Raw genomic sequence first — 18,850 nt, 5'->3', positions numbered from 1 at the left:
ACTATCCGTGAGCATGTGGGTTTGATCCCTGGCCTCACTCGGCGGGTTAAGGATCCGGTATTGCCGTGAGCTGTGGTGTAGGTTGCAGATGTGCCTCAAATCTGGTGGTGTTGTGGCTGTGGTGTAAGCTCGTGGCTATAGCTCTGATTTGACCCCTAGCCTGGGAACCTCCATATGCCTAAAAAGACAAAAAAAAAAAAAGAAAGAAAGAAATACATATTTAGACACGGTATATTCTCTCGTATAATAGTGGTTTTTCTTAAAAACATTAAATAGTTGACCTCTCCGATGTATCTATTTTATAAATCAGATTGAAAAGTATTTTGTTAAATAAGAATTATCATAGCCCCCTGGAGGACTCTGAAACCATGACACTAAAACAGCACAGAACATTACACATGCATGTTTTACATTTATACATGATCTTTCATCCGCAGCTGGTATTTTTAACCGTATTTTGTTGGGCATAAAAAACTGAACATCCCTCAAAATCTGAATGCTTTTTTGTTTGTTTATATAAAAAGGAAGAGGACTCTATCAACTTTATTTTGGTAAAAGTGAATTAATTGTAATTCTTCCAACCTTGGCCTTCACCCTGACTCCCTTTTATTGAGAGTAACCAGCAGAAATGGACCACATCATTGGTAACAAGGTGGAGAAAAAGAGAGAACTCTTTTTCCTATGAAGACTTTTCCTTATATGGCATAGAGTCAGAGTCTACTGTTTGAGCCGTCAAAGAGTTGAATATTATAGTTGAATATTATAGTTACTTTGAATTTGAAGATTAAAGAGTTGAATGCCATAGTTACATTGAAATTGTTCTGCTATTCCAAAAATGACCATTATCATAAATGGACATTTTGCTTAAGGGTGTGTGGCCTGTTATTCGCTTGGGAAGGTTCATCTGTCTTTATGAAAAAGTATATTCTCAGTGTTCCCATTGTGGCTCAGCAGGTTAAGGACCCGACATAGCGTCCATGACGATTTGGGTTCGGTCCCGGGCCTCGTTCAGTGGGTTAAGGATCCGGCGTTGCCGCAAGCTGCAGCATAGGTCACAGGTGCGGCTTGGATCTGGTGTGGCCGTGGCCTCAGCTGCAACTCTGATTCAAGCCCTAGCCTGGGAACTCCCATAGGCTGCAAGTGTGGCCATTAAAAGAAAAAAAGAAAAAGCCGTGTGTGTGTATATACATACTCTTCCACTGTGACGTCTGAGCAGGGAAATGCTTTGGTTCTAGGGAATCAGTGTTACTATTTGAACGTTTTTCATCTCCTTCAAGAAGGCACGAGGGTTTAAGGCGCAGAGCCCCGGAGCAGCTGTCAGCTGGTCCGAGTGGATAGCCTCCCTGACAGCTAATGCTTGTACGTGTCTGTATAGCTGCGGGCTCTGGCCTGGGTGCTGAGGACCCAGCAGTGAGCTGGACAGACTCACTCCCCGGCCCCGGGAGTCTCCCCATCGGGCAGGGGAACGGGGGCAGTGAGCAGTCGTGTGTGCCAGGCGTGTGCCTGGCAGGGGCTGGTGCAGAGAGTGGAGGGGCTTGAAGGGGGCTGACCCCTCCGGAAAGGTGGCGACTGAGCAGGACCCCGAAGAAAGTGAAGGAAGCAGGTAGACCATCGGGCCGAGGGCACCGGTCAGAGAAGGGCGCCTGGTGTGATCGCAGTCTGGCACCAGTGCCGTGGTGCCGAGTGGGGGGGAGGGAGGGGGAGAGGTGAGGTCCTTGCCCTTGGATCCATAGTCCTTCCATCCAGGACGCTCAGGAGCCTGTCCAGGAAGTAACCCTCTTAAACCGCAGGGCGGCCTAGGAAGCCGGCCAGAGTCTCCAAGGAACTCGGAACTTATTTGACCATTTCAGCCTTTTCCTGAGCCCTTAACTGTGTCCTGAGGTGCATTTGCTTCCCGCCCAGCCCAGCCAAGCATCCTTCCCTTTGCTCTTAACGTGGCCTCTCACCCTTCCCTGAAATCCTGCCGACCGAGGTGTTAGGGAGAGAGTGGTTTTCCTCCTCTTTGTTGAGGAAGGCTTTGCACAAGAGCTGAAAGTATCTCATTAGAAGCCTGAAGTGTCGCGGCAGAGATGATTTAAATCTACATTTCAATTATTTTTCTTAAGTGTAACTAAAAAATGTGGCATTTAAGTGAAAGTAAATTGTTTGTCTCATTTCCGTCAAGGACTCTTTCAAAGTCACGGAAGCCATGGTTAGTGGAATTCACGGCTCTCCACTTCATCAGAGCAGTTTCCGGGGGGGGCAGGGGGAGACATGGGAAGCCATTCCCAAGGCCAATGCCTTTTTTCTTCTTTTTTAAGTAATAGAAAATGGGGCTTCCTGTTGAACCATTAACCAGTCCATTCAAAGTGTAAAGTGCACCCAAGCTTCTGCCCAACACTCCTGCCAGGGCTTGGCTTCACCCTCTTTTGAGAGATGTCCCTTATGCTTCAGAGAAATCTATCTGGAAAGTAAAGGGACAACTCAATCCCCGAAACAATTATTTTTTGTAAATAACTGTAAATTTATCATTTCAATTTCGCACACTCAGGAACACACTCCCTACAGCATTATCATAAGTGATTTTAAACAATCTGTGCTTTAAAACAGGAAAGATTAAGCATTAATTTTTATTAAAAAAAAAAAAAATCCCCTTAGGCAGTAAATAGGTTTCTTTGTCTCCTGGCCTTGAAATAAACATTGAAATAGTCTAAATTGCCCACAGTTCGAGCAAGTGTTTCATGCAATTATCAGATGATAGGGAATGAAATTAGAAATTGAATCATGAAAGAATAAAAACCAGGTAAATGCACATTAGGCGTTTTAGGAGTTTCTCACAGGTCTTGTGAAGCCGAACGTAATCGCGTTTCTTGTCTTTTATTTTGATGTGATAATTTTTCTTTTGTTTACCTCAGTCTCCTATTCAGTTCATTGATTCTTGGGTCATTCCTGTTTTTGAGGAATGTGTCTGGCACTGGTATAAAGAGACTAAGTGTCTGTAAGGCCCACAGCTGGGTCTTAAGGAAAGATAAGGACATTTGCCGGCTGCCCGGGCTGCCCGTGTGTTGGCTTTGCCTGGGCACTTGGGAAGCCGGGCAAGAGCATCGTGCTACCACAGGAACATTTCTTGGGCGTTTCCTGTCCGAAACATGACATTGGGTTCGGGGACCACATTATGCCACTGACTTTCTGTTTTCTTTCTTTTTTGGCCCTAACAAGACGTTTTAAAATTCCCCTGATGCTTCTGTAAGTACACGCTTCAGGATGAGAGATAATTTCTTGCCAGAGTGGAGGCATTTTATTTTATTTTATTTTTTTATAATTTTTTTTTATTTTCCCACTGTACAGCAAGGGGGTCAGGTTATCCTTACATGTATACATTACAGTTACATTTTTCCCCCACCCTTTCTTCTGTTGCAACATGAGTATCTAGACAAAGTTCTCAATGCTATTCAGCAGGATCTCCTTGTAAATCTATTCTAAGTTGTGTCTGATAAGCCCAAGCTCCCGATCCCTCCCACTCCCTCCCCCTCCCATCAGGCAGCCACAAGTCTCTTCTCCACGTCCATGATTTTCTTTTCTGAGGAGATGTTCATTTGTGCTGGATATTAGATTCCAGTTATAAGTGATATCATATGGTATTTGCCCTTGTCTTTCTGGCTCATTTCACTCAGTATGAGATTCTCTAGTTCCATCCATGTTGCTGCAAATGGCATGATGTCATTCTTTTTTATGGCTGAGTAGTATTCCATTGTGTATATATACCACACCTCTTCTGAATCCAGTCATCTGTCGATGGACATTTGGGTTGTTTCCATGTCTTGGCTATTGTGAATAGTGCTGCAATGAACATGCGGGTGCACGTGTCTCTTTTAAGGAAGGCATTTTAAAATGCTAGGGCGCCTTCCTCCGCTCCCACCCTTGGCTTCTCAAGTAGTTTTCGCTCTCAAGTCCAGGCAGTACCTCTTCCCATCCTCAAGATGCCACCTGCTTCCTTAAAGGCTGTGACAGACACCGAGTCCCAGGGTGAAGCTTCTCTGGGGCAACGGAGATGGGACAGGGTGTTTCCAGGGGAGTCCGACCTGCCCTGGGCTCCTCACATAAGAAGGGCCAGCCCGGGGTCCCTTCCAGCATCACCCAGCAGTGTCACCAGGCTGGCTGAGCAGTGGGGAACCAGAAGGTACTCTCTGAGCCGTCCTAGTGTCATGAGAAGCTGTTGTCCCGCCACCAAGGGTGTCGGCATGTGTATCACATGAAAACTGGCATCGCCAGGTTTCACCCCCACTTCGTAGCCTTCTGCTTCATCCGGGGCACATCTGGGGCACATCCGTGAAATGAGCTGGGCCGGCGCCGCCCCCTCCCAGCCGTCACGTGCAAGGAGCAGTAGTACCACAGGGTCGAGTCTGAGGGGACCAGGAGAGAGGGACAGACAGACACCGGGCGCTGGCAGAGGCTGCCCAGCATCCCAGGACCTCAGGAAGCTCACCTCCTTCCGAAAACCTGTTCCTGCCGCTGAGCACGGGGTTCTCCTGTCAGCGGTCCACCCCCAGCCTCTGTCACCTCCTCAGCCCCCACCTCCAGCCCTTCTCCTCTCTCTGAAGCAGCTCTTTTTTTTATCGTTGGAATTGACAGCCCCTGTGTGAAGCTCCCCTTGTCCCACCAGACCAGCCGCCAACTCCCTTTCGCACCCCGTTGGCAAAACAAACAGCTCTGCTGAGACACGTCCCCGTGGCGTGGCGGACCGTGGTCTGGGCTGGCGCAGCGCCAGCTCCTGAACGTGGCCGTCACGATGCTTGCTGACCTGGCCCCCTCCTTCCTCCCCAGAACTGTCACTGCCCCACGCAGCCCTCCCCCCCACCCCTGCAAAGCCGGTCACTCCCCCTAACACCCCGTCGGCGGGTGGGGCGGCCACTCCGTCATTATTCCTGCCAGCTTCTCCACCTGGAGTGCCACCTCTCCCATTTCCTCCCGTGACATCTCCTATGTCACTCCTTTCGTGCAGTGTCAGCGCTTGGGAAGATTCACGAATAGGTGTAAAATGGATGGTTTTAATGCCCATTATACCAAGCTTTGTTTATACACTGCTTCCGTAAGTGAAGCAGCAAGAAAAAAAAATTTCTGGTGGTGAATATAAATTGCTTTTGGTACTCTGATACTTAGCTTTTAAGAATCGGTGCAAACGCCACCTCCACCCTGAAGCCTTCCAGGAAGAATTCATGGCCTCCACAATGTATTTCTCACATAAATGCATTCTAAAGCTGGATCCAGTGCAGGGGCCTTGCTAAGGCGCTGTATCCGGGCCAGGGAGGTGGCCCAGTGGCAGTTCCATGCCCCCACCCAGCCTCGGAGCTGCCAGAGCGCATTCTTGGTACTTCCTCTAAAACGCTTTGCAGCCTGGCTATTGGGCACCTGCCTGTGTCTCACCTTCTGGAGAGTAAGTCTTGCAAAGCAGGCACGGTTTCTTTGCTTGTAACCCCTTTGGCGTTTGGAGCAGTGTCTCGCACAGGCCTTGAGATGTTTTTGGGGTTGAGTGGCAATGGAAATGCCCTCAGAAGTGTTTAAAAGCCACGTGTTCCATCCAGCCCCCGGCACAGGCCTCTAAGGGGGACTCCGAGTGTGGGGGGGGGTGACATGGGGCAGGGTCCAGGCCCCCTCCTCACTGCTGGGACCTGGCTCTTGAGTAAATCCCAAGCTAGCCACACCTTCCAGGTGGGTCGTCAGGTCTGAGAGGTTTCCGAAGGGCGAATCCATGCCAGTGTGCCTTAGAGCAAAGTCACGGAAAGCAGGGGTTTTATTCCAATCATTTTACGAAGATTGGCTTTCAAAATGTTCCGATGGCCGTGACCGAGACTCTTCCTGAGTCTCGGTCACATAAAGGGATTTCATTTTCAAGAGAACCCTCTGCTCTGATGGGGGCTTTGTTAGAAGGATCCTCCTCAAATGCGCTATAACCCCCATCCCCGTGCTCCACTAACCACGCGCGGACGCCCCCCGGGCGCCTCCCAGGGTCCAAGAGGCAGGCACCCACTTCCCTGGGGGGGATGGTTCCCTACTTGAGCATTTTATTAATTCAAGATCCGTTTTTCATTTGAAAATTACCTGGTTCTCTTACCCACTCGTGTTTTTCCTTAGGCCCATCTCTCATTGCTTATTATCAAGGAAAAGAAAAAAACCTCGAAACAGTCCAGTTTTCCCCTTCCTGACCTATATTTTAAATTGTTTGGGTCAGGCGGCGAGCTCGTTTTTCCCATTAGCTCTTTATTGGTGGGGTCACATCCATCAAACAGCGTCACACCCTGATTGCTACAGAAAGAGAACTGACATCCCATTTTTTGCTCATTTCCGCAGGTTTCAACCTTTGGTGCTTTTTTTTTTTTTTTCTGGAAGGTTCCCATGTGTTAACTTGCTCGTGACATTATGGGGCTCTCCCTTTCTTGTCATCACTGTTATAAGAATTGAACATGATGGAAGAATATTACTGCAGGGACTGTAATTTCCTGATGCATTGTTTTCATTCTTTCAACAAATATTCCTTGAGCGACTACTCTGTACCTGGGACTATTCGAGGGCATTAGAAACACATCAGTGGACAAAGCTGAGCAAACCCCTGCCCTCGTGTAGTTTATATTTTAGCGTTAGCTTTTCAAAAAGCGTAGGTGACTAAATTCCCACTGTGGTAAAATGATCTGGTTATTAGCCTTTTTAAGCAGAAACTATACCTTCTACACCCTTAAAAAAAAAAAAAGAAAAAAACTTTTTGGAGTTCCCATTGTGGCAGCAGTAATGAACCGAACTGGTATCCATGAGGATGCCGGTTCAATCCCTGGCCTCCGTCAGTGGGTTAAGGATCCAGCATTGCCATGACCTGTGGTGTAGGTCAGATCTGGTGTTGCGGTGGCTGCGGTGCAGGCTGGTGGCTGCCGCTCGGACTCGACCCCTAGCCTGGGAACCTCCATATGCCCAGGGTGTGGTCCTAAAAAGACCCCCCCAAAAAAACCCTTCATGACCAATTTTTTTGTATACCTCATTAAAATCTTGTGACTCTCCAGGGAGGGAAATGAGACCTTTCTCTACCTCTTCCTTTTCTGTGAGCTGTGCCATTTTTCTGTACATTAAATGCAACAAGGACCCCCAAGAGTGGTGTTCACCATGAGAGGAGATTTGGTAAGTGGTAAAACCAGAAAAAAGGAGAGAAGTGAACTTGGCAGTTCTGCTCTATGGCTTCTCAACAAAGGCATTTCATGAAAAGCAAGTATTTCAGAAGAAGTCCTTAGGTGTTTAAAAAAAGCGTCATTGGGAGCCGTCCGTCTTCCTAGTCAATGGTTCTTTATCAGGCATTGATCGTTCTGCTTCTATGGCTTAAAAAAAAACAAAACAAAGCAGGCACATATCTCCCAACTGGAGTTTGGATGGCCTCTGCACGTACTGGGTGTTTTGACGTGGAATTACCTTTATATTTCACTTACCATCAAGAAGATGAGAAATCTGTTGGTCCAGAGAGAACCACAGCTGATTGTCTCATTCATTCCAGTGTCCTGAGCGGCCTGAGGTGTCTCAGCACCTGCCACCGGAGGAGCTTTGCACCAGGGATGGGCTGGCCCGTGCCATCCCTGAGATGCCCTGATTTAGAGCAGTCTCTTGATAGTCCAGCTCAATAAAGCTGCCCAGCCGAGGAGGTGACAGTGGGTGTGGGTCTCCACTGGGCTCAGAGCCCGCACCCAGACTCCTGCAGGCCCCGCCCCGGTGGGGGATGGGGGCACAGGGCAGGACCATCCTGTTCTGTGGGCTGCCCCTCACTCAGGGCTTTGTTCTTGCTTGGTCTGGAGTGCACGTTTTTAATATTTTTAGACCGGAGTTCTCATGCTCCGTGTTTTTGCTTTAGTGGCTCTGGGGTCTGTGCTGTGTCCGTGTTTAGCATAAACGTTGCTGTGCGAGGTCTCCTACAGTGTGTGCGGGTCCACATCCAGGCCCACCCCCCGCCTCCGGAGGCACAGGTGAGCTCAGAGCCACCTCTTCTGTACAACACAAGCGCTCGATGAGATGTGTCCCCCCATCAGATTATCTCTGTCTCTGTCTGCTAGAACCATGTCACCACTGCTGGCACTGGTTATAAAGCAGGTATGAGAGTTCCCGTCATGGCTCAGTGGAAATGAACCTGACTAGCATCCATGAGGATGTGGGTTTGATCCCTGGCCTCGCTCAGTGGATTAAGGAACTGGCGTTACCGTGAGCTGTGGTGTAGGTCACAGATGAAGCTCAGATCTGTGTTGCTGTGGCTGTGACCATAGGCCAGCAGCTATAGCTCCGATTTGATCCCTAGCCTGGGAATCTCCTCATGCTGCAGGTGTGGCCCTAAAAAGACCAAAAAAACAAAACAAAACAAAACAGGTGTGAACTGGTTAGTTGTGCTTTATATTAGATGGAAAAGCCACAAAACTTGACTCTAGTTCAGTTGCTAGAGGTTGATGACTTAAGGTCCACACTGGAAGACTTGAAAGTAACCAGGTGGACATGTTCCGTTCGTCTGTGGTTGAAGTTCATAAGCCAGATGCAGTGGCCACATGCAAAAAAAATCAGTGGAATGTGCCAACCCCGACCGTCTGGTTGAAGAGTGGAAATCAGATAAGATACAAGGTGTCAGCGACAGAAGCGAGCCTGTCTCGAGGAAACAGGGCTAACTTTTAATAGAAGCATTGACGTGGGAGCCAAAATGTAAGACGAGGTAGGATTCTGAGAGGTGGAAATGGAATGGAAGATGTATCAGAGGTGTCAAGCATGAGAAAATACAGAAAAAGCATTCAGTCAGCAAATGGAAATCCATCTCACTTTTCACCAGTGAGGGATGGATGGGAAATCAGAAGTACGGTGGTGGGGGGAGTGCTGGCGGTGGAGACTGAGAAGCTGGAACTTTCTCTCGTGGACAGGAAAGAGCCATGTAAGGGTGCAGAGCACAAGAAAGTCAGTGGTGGAACTTGGGTACCGACTGGATGTGAAGGCAGCAAAGGGCAGGACTTGAAGTGTGTTGATTTGGGGGACCAGAGGGACAGCATTTGCATTAGTAGAGAGGGGAGTCAGGAGAAGGTGATGGTTTGATTTGCTACACAGTGAGCTGAACTGCTGAGCTGAAGTACATGTGCAAAAGGCTTTCATTGAAATACATCCTACACTCAGTGGTTACCTGACCCTGGAACCTGTCATGGAGCAGCTGCAGGGTGGTGAGCTGGGCTGTGTGAGCCAGGGCCTGGGTGAGGTCACTGAGCGGGAATCACCAGACACCCTGGACCCTGGCTGGAGCCCGCATTTGCGAGACAGGAGGAAGCATGGTGTCAGGACCCGGGCACGGGAGGGTGGTAGAGGTGGAGCAGGGGAATCGATCGGCATTGGACTGTAGCTGTCAGGCAGTGGGTGCACCTGAGTGGCCCCTCACAGCACTGGTGAGGGGGGACGGCACCGTTCTGGAGGCCATCAGACATGGGGATGAGAGACTGGAGGCGGACCTTGTGTTTATAAATGACATTTTCACAAAATTGAGTGATTTTTTTTTTTAAGTCTAGAAGGGTCAATAGGAAGAGAAATTTTAAGATGGAGAAAATGTAAACATATTTCTTAACTCAAGAGAAAGAGGCAGGAGTTGCCTTCGTGGCTCAGTGGTTAATGAACCTGGCTAGGAACCATGAGGTTGCGCGTTCGATTCTTGGCCTGGCTCAGTGGGTTAAGGATCCGGCATTACAATGAGCTGCGGTGTAGATCGCAGATGCAGCTCGGATTCCACGTTGCTGTGGCTGTGGTGTAGGCTGGCAGCTACAGCTTCAGTTAGACCCCTAGCCTGGGAACCCTCCATATGCTGCGGGTGCAGCCTTAAAAAGACAAAAGACCAAAAAAAAGCCAATGCGAGTACAACAGTGATGGACTGAAGTGGGCAGGAGGTTGGAGGGGTGGAAGCAAACCCTGCTGAAGCCCCTTCTCCGGCGCCTGGAGCAGCACATGTAAGGATGCGTCTCGCGTTCCCCCAACCCCAACCCGAGACAGCAGCCCCCGCCTGCCTTTCCCGCTGTGCCCCAGCACTCACTGTGGACACTCACAGATGTGACAGGACTCCAAGTACTCCGAAAACAGGTGATAGAGTCTCAGGGAACACCCTCGCTGCTGAGACACAAACAGAAAGAGGTCCAGGTTGTCCAGGACGCAAAGCATTGGGGACAGAAAGGTGTTCACGTCCCATGTAAGTCCAGGGTTTAAATATCTACCTGGGCTCGAAACCAGAAAAAACTTCATGCCCAGAGCAGAGGTTTAAAAAATAGTTCCTCTAGAAGGTATGACAGGAGAATTGCAGGTTCATCTTCTTTCTAGAGCATGTGGCCGTCTTGACCCGCACTCTGAAAGACAGTGCTTCAGAGCACGTCACTTCCTCTGTCGTTGGTTCTCCCTTGTGAACGAGGGTGTCTGTGTTTGCCCTCATGGAACTCTCGAGGGAGTGTGTACATAGAACTTATGCTATTGCTTTTTTTTTTTTTTTTTTTTGTCTTTTTAGGGCCACAGCCATGGTATATGGAGGTTCCCAGGCTAGGGGTTGAATCGGAGCTGTAGCCACCAGCCTACACCACAGCCACAGCCAAGCCGCATCCGAGCCGCATCTGCGACCTACACCACAGCTCACAGCAACACCGGATCCTGAACCCACTGAGCGAGGCCAGGGATCGAACCTGCATCCTCATGGATACTAGTCAGATTTGTTTCCACCAAGCCACGATGGGAACTCCCTACTGCTTTTTTTTTTTTTTCTTTTAAAGACATTAAAGTCGAATGTGGGAAAGCGGATTATTTTGGAATGACACTAAGTCCTGCTCTCTGGACAGTAGGAACCAGGTTAAACCTGGAATAAGATCCAGTGTTGTCATCAGCTTTTTTTCTCTGCACCGTTGCCTTTGCAAAAGCCTTAACCCCCCACCCTTCCTCAAAAGATCAGCCGAGAAATGCCAGGCGTAGACGCTTTGCTTCTTCCTGCTCTGGGGTGGAGCTGAACACCTTGGCAGTGAACTTCCCACAGACCCTCAGACTTGACTTGAGGTTATGGAACCAACACCACCCTCCTTACGGAAGACAGGATGGCTCACGGCGCGCGGGCACGGTGGCCGCGGAGAGGGAAGCCCTGCAGGCCCTGGACAGTTGTGCGCTATCTCCGGCGATGTTCTGTGTGGTGCTCTGGGGGGGACCTCTTGACCCTTGCCAACCTCTGGGTCCTGGTAGCCCAAGGACAATCGGCCCCCGTCCCGGGACCTAAGACTCGGGTCCGGGCAGGCTTTGGGACCCCCAGTGACGTGCACTTGGGTGACACAGAAACCCGGGTTCCTCTCTTTCGCTGTTCGGAGTCCCAAGCCTGGCCGCGTCCTCCCGTCCGTAATGACGAGGCGTCTGCGAGACCCCGTGTCCAGGTGCCTCCTTTGCGGTCCCCGTGAGGGAACTCGCCCGAAGGAACACAGGCTGGTAGCAGCGGAGGTGATGGCGTTTCTGCCTCACACACCAGGAAATCGTCAGAATCCCGGGAACGGAGATGGAACTTCTTGGTTTTGTCGCTTACAAGTTCTCACCCTTAGAAGGAAATCACCATGATTTTTTTTTTCCATCTGTGTCCACGACCCTCTATAAAAAACAAATACCTGGGACCAGCGACGGGAGGCGTGCACTTTTATTTCAGTGGTGTGTGAGCAGAATCCCATCAGTGGGGAAACCGGATCCCCCTTCTCTTTTTTTTCCTCCATTCCCGTTCCCTCCTTACAGACTTGAGTTCATATAAACGGACTCTTTCAAGCTCCTGGCCCCAGATGACACCTTCATTCTGAGGTGTCGTCTTCGTGGGCCTGGGGAGGGGACGGAACGAAGACAAGGTGAGGAGGTACCAGGTGTGACAACTAAGGACATAGCGTCTCTCTTAGGAACCTCACCTATCAAGATGCCAGCGAGCAGTGGCAGTGACAGGTCCACGCTGGGGCTGCAGGTGCCTGAACGGGGGCCTTGGTGGCGATTCAGTCCCAACAGGGGCTTCCTTCATTTGGTCCTGCAGACCCACGTGTTCCTCTGGCCCATCCAGAGAACCAGCCAGCGGGGGACACGCCACCTGTTGGCTGGTCTCCTCGATGGTTCGGGGTGGGGAGAGAGTGGTCCAGAGGTTTACGGGGCGAAGGGCGTGTCTGTTACAGGTTGTCGGGTTGTGAGCCGAGAACCCCTCAGAAGCCTTCGGTGTCCTTTTCTAAGGCAGACAGCCTCTTTCTGCTCGCCTGCTCTCCCCACCACCCACTCCCCGGAAAGACTTTTAGGGAATAAATGAAAGGAAGAGGTGTGGTTATTGTGGGCTGATTAGACCCCAGGGGAGAAGGGACACTGTGTGGCTGGTTCGTGCCCTCAGGTTGTGACAGGCTACTAGTGGGGGCACCTGTGTCACTGTTTCACGTCTCTGCCCCCCTTCCCTCCCCCAACCCCCCAGCCTTCCCAGCACCACTGGGACACAGCAGACCAGCGACCCTGGGCCCACTGTCCTCAGTGTGTTTGGCCAATGCAGGCAGTTTCCTCAATTTATTGCAAAACGATTGTGTTTGGAATCGTTTCATTTCCTAAACCACAAAGCCACTGTGCTTTCAGCATCTCATCATTCCGTGGAAAGGGCTTCCTGAATGCTCCGACAGCAGATGCTTGCCGTCTTCTGTTGATGATGTTTTGTAGGATGTTTTGAAAAACCCTCCTACCCTCCAGGAAACACGAGGAGGGGTCACAGGAGGAGAATGATGCCCTGGGTTCCTAGAAAATGTGTGTAAGACAGGACACGATGCACAGCTAAAGGAAAGGCGGGAAGAATGGCCTGTACGGAGGAAGGACATTTTAAAGGAAGGTCAGACGTTCTTGACTCCCAGTGGCCACTGCCCTACTTTTCAGGTGGATCTGGGGTCTGTGCAGGGCAGGAGGAGAGCCCTGTTCCCTACTGTCAGCAGTCAGCCTCTCCCCAAAGTGTCCGTCGCCCCATCTCATGCAGAGAATGGGAAGGAAGCTGGCCTTTAGTCTGTGTCCCTGGTGGCAATTCAAGGAAAGGGAGGGTGAGGCTGGTAGGCTAGTCTCTGCCCTTGACGCTGGGCTTGCTCCTGCCTCTTGGGGACGTGCCAGAGTGGCGCCTTGGGGACCTGAGAGCAGGCATCTGGTCCCCCCTGCAGAAGCTACATCAGAGGAACAAAGGGCATCCCTGCCCCTGTCCTGGTGACAGGTGGCACCTGGCTTTGCCAGTTTGACTTCACACAATGTCCACACCCTTCCTCTGGCGTCCAAGCAATTGACAAGAGCCCTTCACTCAGCCCCGGGCCATGTGTCACTGGGAGCTGTCTGGGAGGCCACAGCGTCAGCATCCTGAGGCCTGGGGGTGGCATCGTCCCCAGAGAAGCTGGCGGTGGGGTCCGCCCTGCCTGCCTGCAGCGGGGTCTCCGTCTCTTCATTCGTTCAGTGCATCCTAGTGGATGCCTGCCGTGTGTCAGCCCCTCTCGTAGGTTCCAGGACATAAGTCAGGCGACTCCTGCCCCTTAACACACTTGCCTCCAGCTGGGGTTTTCTGGAGAGGATAGAACCATAGCTTCTTGCTCTTCCGTAGCCTTTTATCCCTGGTTTCCTGCCTCCCAGCGTCTGTCCCCTGTCATCACAAGCCAAACCGCGCCTCCCCTGTAGCCTGTCACCTTCTTGGGCCCCATACTAAATTCTACACCTGCCCAGAGAGAATGTAGTGATCCTGTGAGTGGACCCCCTCCAGGTCCATGGTCCCCAAACCTGAGTGATAGAGGACTCACAGGGGCGCATGTTGGTTCAGAGTCCTGGCCCCACAGGGGGTTGGGCTCACGGGTCCGAGGAAGCACCCTGGGGGCTGGGACGCGGGGGACGCTGGGTGCTAACTTGTCCCCTCCCCCGCGTGTGGGGGTCCAGCCTCCGGCAGGCAGCACCGCTCTGACCCAGCGGCCGGAGCGTCCCAGCCAAGGGCTGCAGGTCGGAGGGAGTTTCTGCCGCCCCAGTGCGGCCTTCCTCTTGGCCCTGAACTTCCCCGCCGTCTGGTCCTCGGGGCCGCGAGTTGCCTGTGCCCCAGGGCGGCTGCCCGTCCTGCTCGTGAGAGAAGCCGGAGCTCGGCCGAGTCCTCGGCCTGATGGCGCTCGCGCTGTGGTTGGTCCCTTCTGTTCGAGGTCTGGAGCCAGACCTGGGGTTTCCGGGTTCTCGGCGATGCTGTGGGCCAGGGATCTGGCGCCTTCCCCAGGGTGGAGTTCTGCCTCCTCGGAGTCCTCCTCTGCGCTGCTGGGAGATGCGTCCCACATGCGTTGGGCACCAGTGGAGACAGAGGAGCTTTTCAAAAGTTGGCTCATTGGGCCTTGGAGGCCGCGGCGCCTCGCCTCGGGTCTGCGGAAACCGCGGACACGCGACCATCTGTGGCCTCTGCTTTCCTGTTGCCGCAAACAGGGAGGCACCCGCTTCTCCCCGATGCCAGCTCTGCCTCCTCTCTGTCTCATCCATGGTCTCCCCGGGTCTGGAGCTACAAACAGCCTCTTTCTGTGCCAAGACCCAAGACGGTCTCTTCCCCTCGCCGTCTCCTCGCGAGGCTGAATTTCACCTTTGCGTCGACTCTTTCTCTCTCCCTCACCTGGCCTTTCAGGCTCCCTCACCTCCTGTGGCCCTCGCAGAGCTGCATCCCCAGGCCGTTCCCTGATGGGAAAGGTGGGAGCTTAGTCACCAGCCTGCAGTTGCCGCCCTAGAGGAGGAGATGTTGACTCTTCCTGTCACGTGTTGCAAAATGATGTGAAAAGAATCGAATTCCCCCCTTTGAGGACAGAATAACCAGGTATAGATGTTCAGCCACGTGCATTGATTACTGACTCTGTACCCAAGGTCAGTGCCACCGCCTTTGATTATTTGGTTGTCGTCACTCCAGGGGTCGGGGGCGGGGGGGAATGGGTCACATTATTCCCATTCTGCAGATCAGTACAAAGCCTCAGCGAAGTGGAACTATTGCCTAAGGTCTTAGAGATGGAAGGGGCAGAGCTGGAAAATGAAAGCGTGACTCTGAATGACCACAAGGTCCCTGCTCCCGTAAATAAACCCCTACAGGAGCCACAGGACAGATGCCAGGTGCAAGATCGACTTTGAGGTTAGTGTCGGCGTAGTGTTCACTTTCCAGAGCCAGAGAGCTAGTTTAAATCCCGGCTAAACGACCTGCAGCGACGTGACCCTGCACCAGTTAGTTTCCCTCATAGGATAATTATAAATGATTAAATGCGCACATAGGCGTCAAATCCTTGGAACTGTGGCTGGCACAAGGCAAGCCCATGGAAAGAGTAGCCATCGTCGCTTTATTCCTGGTAAAGCTGAATTGGAGACTAGGTTAGCTTTCTGCTGCTGCTGTGATAGATGGCCACAAACCTAGTGGCTTAAAACAGCACAAATGTATTCTTATCTGATGGTTCTGTAGATCAGAAGTGCACTGGGCTCAGATCCAGATGTCGGTGGGGGGCTTACCTTTCTGGAAGTCCGGGGGGGGGGGGGCTACATTCCTCTGGCTTTGGGGCCTGACCTCTCTTTTGCACGGAGCAGCCTTCGACCAAAAGAGGTGCCGTGAACACTGAGGATCCACTCCTCCCCTGAAACGTTCCCAGGCATCTTGTAAACAGTTAAATTGAGACCAAAGGATACTGTCATCAGTGGAGACTGAAGGGAGTTTTCAGAGGACAGCGTGCAGTTACCCGAGGCAGCCCCGGCCAGTCTGCCAGCCCAGAAATGGGAAAACACAGGTGTGGGTGACTCGTCACGCTCTCTGTCGGTTGTGTGCAGGCTCCTCCTCCATGGCGTGTCTGTTGAATATTTGGCCTTTAAGAACTTGATTGGGATTGACCATTTGACACGTTTGAGTTCTTTTGTTTTAGGCAGATTGTTTGCTTGAACTCAGAAGGATCTTAAAGGCAGCAGGATACACAATTGAGATACAGCTTTTCTAATTTAGACCCAATCCAGGGTGAATTTTCAGAGTATTGTCCAAAGCACTGGAGCAAGTGGAGTCTTCTCATTGGAGGGCAAGCAGTTAGCTCACCTGACCTCGTGTCTGATCCCTCTCCATCCTGTCTTTGACCCGCTCCTACCTGCCTACTAAGGACCGCCCAAGAGGTCAGAAAACTATATAGTGCCCTGTGGCCAGTCTGCCTGGATTTTTTTTTTTTTTTTGGACTCAGTTACTTTTATTATATTTACAGTTGTGCAGCCATCATCACAACCCAGTTTTAAAACATTTCCATCCCAAACCCCCAGCCCATCCCTCCCAATCTGTCTCCTTTGGTAACCAGAGGTTTTTCGAAGTCTGTGAGTCGGTTTCTGTTCTGCAAAGAAGTTCATTGTATCTTTTTTTAGATTCCACATAGAAGTGATAGCATATGACACTTGTGTCTCACTGTCCAACTTCACTTGGCATGATAATTTCTAGGTCCTTCCATGTTGCTGCAAATGCCATTCTTTCTTTCCCTTTAATGGCTTGAGTAATATTCCATTGTGTATATGTACCACATCTTCTTTACCTACTCCTCTGTCGATGGACATTCAGATTGCTCTCATGTCTTGACTATTGTATACAGTGCTGCAGTGAACATTGGGGTACATGTATCTTTTCTGGTCACCGTTTTCTCTGGAACAGATGCCCAGGAGTGGAACTGCTGAATCAAATGGTAATTCTCATTTTAGTTTTTTGAGATATCTCCATACTGTTTTCCATAGTGGTTGTACCAATTTATATCCCCACCAACAGTGTAAGAGAGTTCCCTTTTCTCCACACCCTCTCCAGCACTTATTGTTTGTAGACTTTTTGTGCCTGGGTCTTCAAAGAAATGGAAATTCAAGACATAAAGAGACATCTAACTTACACATTGTTTCTTTATTCTCGGTGACAAAATAGGCCCACTGGGTCCCCAGCCTCCTAAGCCCAGGCGTCCCCTGAGCTTGTGTGTGACATGTGTCTGTCTGGAATGAGTTCTCGACTCCACTCCCCGTTTCCTCGTGAGGGAACATTACTCACAAGAGCAAGGATGACTTGACCCACCTCTTGCTCAGACCCACCTCCCAGTCTCAATGTGAAAAGTCACCCATGAAGTATGAGCTCTGCCAGTTCTGGTGTCAGCCAGCTCCGTTTCCCTCTTGCCACCAAGCAAAGTTCTAGCTGGGAGCAGGCAGCGGCCAAGTCCACAGCCGGCTGCTCTAGATTTTTCCAGGTGAGAGTGGAGGTAGGTGGCACCCATGGGCCAGCAGTGTGCAGCCTGGCTGCTGTCTCTCCTTTGAGGCTGAAGAGAGTCATGCAGCAGAAACAGGGCCAGTGGCTGTGAGGTCATCAGTAACTGAAAATGTTCAGACTAAGGGTGGAGAAGAGCTGAGCTCCTTTTTTTGTTGTCTTATGAACTATATCCTACATGGATATATAGGTCTTTGTTTTCTTTGTGCGTATGGATTCAAATTACTGTTGGGGTTGCTTGCTTTCAGCCTAAAGAATTTGTTTGAGTATTTCCTGTAAGATATTTCTGCTAGCCATAGATTTTCTAAGGTTTTGTTCATCTAGGAATGTTATTTTTTCTTCATTTTTGGAAGATGGTTTTGCTGGATATAAGACTCTTAGTTCATAGCTTTTTGTTTTTTCTCTTCAGCATTTCAAATACATCATTCCACTGCCTACTGGTCCACCGTTTCTACTGAGAAGTCACCTGGTTGTCTTACCTGGATCCTTTTGTATATGAATCTATTTTTTTCCTCTTGCTGTTTTCAAGATTTTTTCTTTATCCCTGTCTTTTTCATATTGACTTTCATGAATCTGGGTATATAGATCTTTTTGTGTTATCCTTCTTGTAGTTTGTTGACTTTCTTGGATATGTAGATTAATGTTGTTCATCAAATTTGGAAACTTTTCAGTCATTATCTCATTTTTTTCTACTCCTGACTTTTGGTACTCCCATTCCATGTATGTTAGTGTGCTTAGTGGCATGCCACATGTCTCTGAGGCTCTGTTCAGTTTTCTTCATTTTTTTTTTCTGTTCTTCAGATAACGTCATCTCAATCAATCTTTAAATTCACTTGATCTTCTACCTGCTCAAATCTCCAGTTGAGCCCATAGAGTAAATTTTTTAACTCCTAAAGTTCAATTTTTAATTTCAGACTTTTTCTGTTTTGTTCATTTTTATAATTTCTGTCTCTTGATTGATACTGTGTACTTGATGAAACACGTGACCATGTCTTTTTTAATTCTTTAAGCATAGTTTATTTTAGTTCTTTGAACATATTTATAATAGCTGCTTTGATGTCCTTGCTAAGCCCAGTATCTGGGCCCTCTCAAATTTAGTTTCTGATGCCTGATTTTTTTTTTTTTCCCTGTTTGTGGATCACACTCTCTTGTTTCTTTCTACGTCTCATAATTTGTTGATAACTGGATGTTTCAGATACTCTGTAGTAGCAATTGTGATCCTCCCCACTCTCCCCCAGCTCCCACCAAACCCAGCTGCTGCTTGTTTGTTGGCTCAGTTGCTTGATGACTTAGCTAGTGAAGTTTATTCTCCTATGGTATGTTTCTGATGTCATTCCTGAGAGGGCACAACCTTAGGCTGTGAATGACATTCTTCTATTTCCTTTTTTAAATGGCATTAATTTTTCTAAATGGCTCTTTGACTGCCTCTCTGCCCTGTTAAATTTATGGATGATCTGTTTCAATTGCTGCCACACCCAGCTGTTAATCTCAGTTAATTTCTAGTTATTTCATCTATTGGTTTTTGGCCCTGGAGCATATATTGTCCCCCACAGTCTGATTCTATTTAAGTCAGGTGCTTTCATGGGGAAAGTC

The 18,850-nt window shown here is 49.8% G+C and overlaps 1 protein-coding gene across 11 annotated transcripts in view; it reads left to right on the top strand.

Moving 5' to 3' along the window:
* The window catches only part of CELF2 (CUGBP Elav-like family member 2), a 549,068-nt gene that overhangs the window by 500,361 nt on the left and 29,857 nt on the right, over positions 1-18,850 (top strand). The window lies entirely within an intron of this gene.

This window comes from Phacochoerus africanus, chromosome 12 (assembly GCF_016906955.1).
Source record: "Phacochoerus africanus isolate WHEZ1 chromosome 12, ROS_Pafr_v1, whole genome shotgun sequence".
Lineage (NCBI taxonomy): Eukaryota > Metazoa > Chordata > Mammalia > Artiodactyla > Suidae > Phacochoerus > Phacochoerus africanus.
This window is presented reverse-complemented; position numbering and strand designations above follow the sequence as displayed.